The sequence below is a fragment of the Saccostrea cucullata genome, unplaced genomic scaffold (assembly GCF_032062105.1).
Source record: "Saccostrea cucullata isolate Sc308-1 unplaced genomic scaffold, CSIRO_AGI_Scuc_v1 ctg6504, whole genome shotgun sequence".
In the NCBI taxonomy this organism is placed as follows: Eukaryota; Metazoa; Mollusca; class Bivalvia; order Ostreida; family Ostreidae; genus Saccostrea; species Saccostrea cuccullata.
The window spans coordinates 1,437-8,972 of record NW_026938418.1 but is presented as its reverse complement, the minus strand read 5'-3'; the positions used below and the strand labels follow the sequence as shown (position 1 = coordinate 8,972).

General features: G+C 31.8%; 1 long non-coding RNA gene across 1 annotated transcript; it reads right to left on the bottom strand.

Moving 5' to 3' along the window:
* Positions 1-1,723: 1,723 nt before the first annotated feature.
* LOC134250145 (uncharacterized) lies at positions 1,724-2,726 on the bottom strand. Its single transcript, XR_009988434.1, has 3 exons — positions 2,603-2,726; positions 1,880-2,036; positions 1,724-1,760 (listed from the first exon to the last, which is right to left on the bottom strand). It is a non-coding gene; the product is annotated as an uncharacterized LOC134250145 (long non-coding RNA).
* Positions 2,727-7,536: the final 4,810 nt, after the last annotated feature.

Below are 7,536 nucleotides of genomic sequence, written 5' to 3'. Positions count from 1 at the left end.
CCTAAAGAAATACAAAAAATAGTTCAAAATCTTTTACGCTTGGGTTGGCAAAGAATTGTTTAACCTGAATATTTAACTTAGATAATCTAAAAAACCAGTATCATGAAAAAACATTTAAAATATCAAAGGTAGATTTGTTAAGGAAAAATTGATGGAAATAGTAATGCAAACGATAAGAAAGATAAGTTTAAACGATGTACAAATTAATCTAATTCTTATTTATATTTACAGAATAAAAAAACTGTTTGCCTCTAGTAACAGCTGTTCAGAAATAAAATAGATTTTAAAAATTCTTAGTGTTGAACTACATCAAAGCACAAACCAAGTTCATAAATAACATGTTAAAAGAAATGTTACAATAATTTTCGTTTCTTTTTTTAACTATACAAACATTGGTTATTAAACTGTGCGAGGTGAATAGATTAGCTTAATTGTAGAGTCAACGGATTGTTACATCTTCGTAAATGCTCCAATTTTCCTCAGTTAACGTCTCCCCTTCATTGAACAGATTGTCTTCTTTTGAATTTGTCGAATTAGAATCTTCATACAGAATGTTTTTTCTTCCAGGAAAATACGGAACTGTATACATTTCTGTCGATTCAACAATATTTTCGGCTTCATATAAATGTCCATTTGAACAAAATTCTTTTTCTTTTATCTCTCTGTTTTTATTGCTTTCTGAATAAGAATAGAAAGTTAAATCTGTGTAATGTTCTGACTGGGCGGCCATCAGAATGTTCATGTCTTCATATTCAATCAACTCTGGTGAAGCATCTTCATTTCCTAAATGCATACCTTCAATAATAGAATGAATATATGTAACTTGCAAAACAAAAGATAAAATATGTTTTATTGCTTTATTAATATAATCCATGTTTCTTGCAGATATAATGACAAAGAGTGATGTACAAGTTTTTAAAATACTTACCACCGAAATCTACCACAAAATCCGTTTTTGTATCCTGTTCATTTCCCTTATCCTCATTTCCTACCCTAGAGGTATCCCCAATGTTGTTGCAGGCCGAATTCATTTCACCCGTAGCCTCTCCTACCTTCCTTTTTCTATTGTATTTTACGGAACTGTAGGTCCTAAGTTTCATATCCACACCATTGTTTATTCTTGACGGTGTCAAATTTGAGTCCTTTGAGCTATTGCCTAAGGTTTTAAACTTAATGAAGTTTTCATCGGACCAAGCTTCTTGGTACTCGTTATCTGGATTTTCTGTTTTATATTCAGTGATCTCTTCCTTATCTTCATCGTTCATATTTGGTCTGGTACCTATAAAATTAGCTTAGGAAGTATTCACAAGAATAATTCTTTCTTAATCTAATAGCAATTCGTATTTTGATGCCATTATTGCAAACTAAAAGTGTAAAATTCAACTGTAATTGGAAACAAAATAAAAGAAAACGTAATTTGATTTAACTACAAATGTATAATACCATTTCCAGGTGTAATATTTCTTAATTTTTCATCATGCAGTGTCTCGTTTGCTACCAACAATCCCATATAACTATTTGTATGGTTTACATCTTCAGTGCTTTCATTGTTTGTGTCCCACAAGGTAATGTTATTCCTCAGCGTATTTTCTACAGTGGAAGTATATTGACAAATAAATGTCATCATCATTACTGTTTTTAAATATCAAATTGCCCATCCTTTTAATGTTACGGTTTAATAATCAATTATTTCTTAAATAAACATTATACCTGATATACTTATGCGGCTGCCAGCATCTCGGGTTTTTATTCTGTTGTACCTATTAATGTACAAATAGAAAAAAAAAACATAACGACAATAATTTGAATAAAACGAAATAAACTGCCATTAGTCGTTTTATTGTAATGAATTATGCTATAAATAATATGTCAATCGTACCATTTTTTAACAAAGTACATCATTATAACAACACAAAGTGTTCCAACAGACCCCATCACTGTGAAAAGTGTATTTTTCCAATATGAGGATGATATCATACCAGTCGACAAAATTTCCTTGACTGATGTTGAAGTAAGGGAAGATGAAACAGACCAATCTGAATAAAAGTAAAAATAAAAATCTTTAAAAATATACAGAATCACCCAGGATTTGTAGTAAGATGTAATTTTCATCAAACGAGTCGTATGATTTTTTTTTATTCCCAAGCCTTGCCGAGAGGATAAAAAACACAACGATTTGTATAAAAACCATATCCAACGACCGACCATGGGATATTCTATTTATTGCATGTTTAATACTTCACAAGCAATGTTTAACATTGTTTTTATATATGACTTCACTTTGTTTTACTTCATCACGCTAACGCAAAAACAATTGTTTCTTCGCAACTGCACCTGACCTGTGGTATATCAAAAAATCTCCAATGAGTGATATCCCCGTCAGAAATTGGTAACAAGGGCAGAAATTTACTTATCTACTGTACCTTTTTGAGACAGAAGTAATAGTTAAAGAGCAATATCGTCAACTTGTAAAGAACAAAAAGTATTTAAAATTGGTATTGGATGTTGAATTTTGAAATTTATTGAAGTTATTTTCACACCTTTTCATTTAAAATAATTACAACCTATTACATTTTGTGAAATCGATAAAGTCTGTACACACCTTTTATTGATGGACAACCAACTACTCTGTCACAAATATCGTCCTTGCAAGAACATTTTTCTCAACACAACATTCCAAAGTATCCTTGGGGACAACCTTCACTACAGTTGGAACCAAAAGTACCAACGGGGCATGCTAAATGTATCAATGTAATGTTCTTTGTCTTATTTTAAATATGGATATCTTTTATAGATTTCAATTGTCGAATCAATTGTTTTGCAAAATATAAACTTACGTTTGCAATGATCATTTTTGCTCTTGTAGAAATTGAAACAACATACTCCAGTTTCTCTGGATTGTTTTTTAAAAAATGATTAAGAAGTGTGTTAAGAAATGGCATTATTACAGATTTCAATTAATTTTTAGAATATCTTTATATGTTCATACTTATCTTTTGTACACGATTCCACACTGCTTTGGAGAAAAATGGACTTAATTAAAAACGTAAAGAAAATCATTTCGTTTAGCTTATATCCAAATATATGTGGAAATAATTTGATTTCACAATTATATATATTTTAAACAAACAGAATAACAAATGCTCTTCAAAGTTCCATTTTTGAAATTTGTAACATAGCCCTCGGCGGCAGATTTTATTTCCTGTTATTGAAAATGAGGAAAATTAGTAAGATTTTCCCATAACAGAATTGCTGGTTGTTAATTTTAAGTATATTTACATTAATTGATCAAACCGATTTGTAACAACAAAATATTTTCTACATACGATCAATTTTAAACAAGGCAAGCTACTGACAAACATACAACTGGGTTTAATAACTTTAACTTGAATTGTATTCCTCAATACGTTTTCTTTTATATTCAGTCGATCGTTGAGTATTTTTATGCCGCTGCGTACTCGAAGATTCGGGGGTACATGATTTTTGCCCTGCAGATCCGTCTAGCTCTATTTTTGTCTTTTCAAAAAACTTTAACCTTTTGAGCAGGTGGGGCTATTGTTTTCATTTTCAGAGTTGTATTCCTTGTGACAATCCCCATTTTCTGAGAGATTTCAAACCTATGGCTTGATTGTTGCATTTTAAACTTCTTTCGACTATGAATTACTTCAAAATCCTGAGTAAAAAGAGGGTCTGTGATCGGTCTAGAAAAAGATGCTTACTCTACATATTCAGGTGATTTTACCCACATTTGTTTCCATTGTTTGAATATTACTTGTACTCGATTTTGTATTCTTTGAAATCTGTATTAAATTTACATACTTATTTTTATTACCTTTAATGTTTACTAGATATTTTTTAAAGAAATTATCTAAATATAGCATCTTAAATTTGATTTTTATATTTTTTTTTTTAGGAATTCAGACTCTGCATAATAAAAGTTTATGATCAATAATTTAATAACCAATTTCTGTTTCTTGAATGTAATTATAATGTACATACTAAGAATAAGACTAAATATATAAAATATAAGTATCAGAACAAAGTACTGTTAAAATATAGATGTAATCAGTCAGTGATCTTGCAAAGTGTTTGCTATGAAAATTAAATGCTAGCTCATTCAGTAGATGAACACTTTACTCTTCAAATTGCCCATAAATTTGCAAGCTAATATACTTGAGGACAGCATACAGCTGCTCATACAATCTATAATTAGACAGTTGAAACTCAGCTTGGAGTTTGATCTAGTGAATTGTGTATCAGGTCAGCATATGTCGGTTTACAAAATTGTATCATTGTCATGAGCTTAGAAGTTCAAACATTTGTGTATGACATCAGTGTACAGCTGCTTATAAAATCTTGATGTTAGTTGGAGCTCTGCAGGATATTGTGCATAAGGTCAGCATATGGATGTTCATAAAATATAAATTGTAGAAATGAGCTCATGATACTAAGGATTGTTTCTAAATATTGTTTATGAGGCAGCATATGGCCCCTTCTTTAATCTCGTTAAATGTAAGTTACTCACAGGTTTAGTAACCTTTGTCCTTTATATTTTGTTACTTATTCAGATATAACTCTGTGTCTACGTTGTTTTTTTAATGTTTATGCTTATTTAGTAACTACAGGTACATGTTATTCAATACACAATGTTAGTAACTGTTAAAAACACATTTTTCTACAATTAAAATTGAGTAGCATATAATTCACGAAATGCCTTTCCTTGGGTGGCGCTGCATGAGTCATGCAAGCATTTAGCATGCTGTGTGGCCTCTTTGTTCACGCCACCTTCTTGTTACACAAACTTGGTAATCATTATATAACAATAGCTGGGATAAGCACTAAGTCGCAATATATCATATCTAAGTTGAAACTATTCATTATTTGGCATTATCCCAGCTATAATTTACATCGATTGTGTGCAATATTGTATATTTATGTGCTTTTGTTCACTTTCGTCATTTATCTGGTCAATAAATGACATTTTCACTCAACTCAAGTTCTCATGTCTTCTCTAGTGTTTCAAGCAACAAGAACAAGCTACGGAAAGTCTTTTCATATTATGAGATGACTTTTATTAGTGGAAAAGTTGTGGATATAAATAAAATTTTGTTTCATAAAATGTTTTATATACAATCTTTTTTACTTTGTGTTTGACTTATTTAAATTAAAATTGCAGTTAATGAATTTTATGTATTGGGGTCGACTGGATCGAGATCGAACTTATGTTTGGATCGGGTTCGGCTTGATCGGGATCGAGTGCTCAATTAATTCAATTTTGCAGAAACACGAGGTGAAGTCAATTTTGCAGAATCACGAGGTGAAGTCAATTTACCGCCACCTCCCATCCTCTTTCCATATAATATAAATATTTGAAAAGGAAATTTTTGATTGTTGAATTTTTGTTGTTTAGATTTTTAGGTCACCTGAGTAAACTCAGGTGACCTATTGTTGCTATCTGTTTTCGTCCGTCGTCGTGCGTTGTGCGTCGTGCGTCGTGCGTTAACATTTAAACATTTTCAGCTTCTTCTCTGCAACCACTGAACCAATTTAAACCAAATTTTGCACAAAGCATCTATGGGTGAAGGGGAACAATAATTGTGAATTTCAAGATCCCTGCCCCCCTGGGGCCTGAAGGGTGGGGCAAAAACCACTAAAATCAATGCAATCTTTAAAAATCTTCTTCTTTACTCCTGGACATCAAGAAGTCAAACTGTTTGCATGATTGTAATCAGCAATGAGTCCTCTACCAAAATTGTGAAATTCATGGCCCTGGGGTCAGGGGTTCTAGTGCTAGGGCGGGGCTAAATAAGTAGGTAGTGAATATGCATTATTTCTTTAAAAATCTTCTCTGCCCCTGGGTATTAAATAAATCTACTAAGTACATAGTTATGATGAGCAAGAGTGCCTCTACCAAAAATGTGAATTTTATGGCCTCAGGGTCAGAAGTTATGGTGTTAGGGCGGGGCTCTATTGATTATATATGTATAGTGAAAATACATGAATTCTTTGAAAATCTTCTTCTCTGCTCCTGGGTATTAAATTAACTAACTAAGTACATAGTTATGATGAGCAAGAGTGCATCTACCAAAATTGTGAATTTTATGGTCCCAGGGTCAGGGATTCTTGTTTTAGGGTGGGGCTCTAATGATTATATAGTGAAATGCATGAATTCTTTGAACATCTTATCCTTTGCTCCTGGTTAATATGCTAATGATCTAATTACATATTTAAGGCAAGGATTTATTTTATTTTCAGTTTTACAAACCCTCCGCTCAAGGTTTTGAATTTTCAGAAAAAAAAAATAAAGCAATTTTTTTCTTTCCGATGTCAAATTTGAGTCGTGATCGAGGTTTCAAATTTACGAAATCGCACTTCCGGTTTTAAGATGAAACGACAGGTAAAATAAAGCTAGATCTGAGAAATAGCTTGGTTTAGTGTAAAATTCATCGATACGAGGTCCATTCAAAAAGTTTCACCCGTTCAAAGAACAAATAAAATGCTGACGACTTTGTTGCACAATGACATGCTGGTGAGATAATTATGTATTCGTTTCAAAAGTATCTGTCTGTAAATTATTTTCCTCCCCCAGGTTTTAAACTGTTCCTCCCCCAGGTTTTAAACTGCCCGTGGTAGCTATTGCATATTGCCAGCGACATTGTTTAGGTCTCTGTTATAGCTTACAGTCAAAGCAACACTCTTCAGAAAAGGGTTGCTTATGCATCAGATGTAATGAATAAAACTATGGGAGAAGTTAAATCCATTTGAGAAAGAAATAAACAATAGCCTGAAGAAATGATAAAAAATCAACTATTAAAAGGCAGGAATATACAAATATATACAGGAATGTAGTATCATTTGTAATAGCCAGAAAAATTATTTTACACTTAATTGAAAAAATGTTCACCCTACTCCCCAATACACTGTACGCCCTGTCTGTTTTATGATAGGAATTATAATTTTAGGCATCAAGTAAATTTTAGAACAATGTCTACACATTCACCTAACACATATTTAAAAAATGAATATATTGAAAGACTTTTAAAGAATTGATTTTTAAAAATTTATTTTGATCAACATCACAAAAATTTATATTACTGTCAGATGATGAATCAGCAATTAAATCAGCAATTAAATGTTCTTCTTTCCTATTTGTAAGCATTATGTGTCCAGTGGTAAGGAGCCTATTAGGATAGCATAAAAAAAGAATGTACAAATGTTAATAATTGATTTATCAAATAAAATTTTTATTTCCTTCTCCTTCGGGACTTTTTTAATTCTCATGTTCATAGCTAAACCTAAACATAAAAAAATGCTTGCCTTGTAATGAAGAAAGGGGCCTCTTTCAAAATAGATAATTTCAGGGCCGCTGGGTCCGGTGAACCAGGGGGGGGGGTACTTTGACTAAAAATAAATTAATGCTTTGAAACCTGCCCTTTGATAAGCAATTGTGCCTCTTTCAAAATTTGTGAATTTCATGGCTTTTGGATTAAAACACGAACCAAATACAATTTCTGGAATGTTGTTACATGATACTCA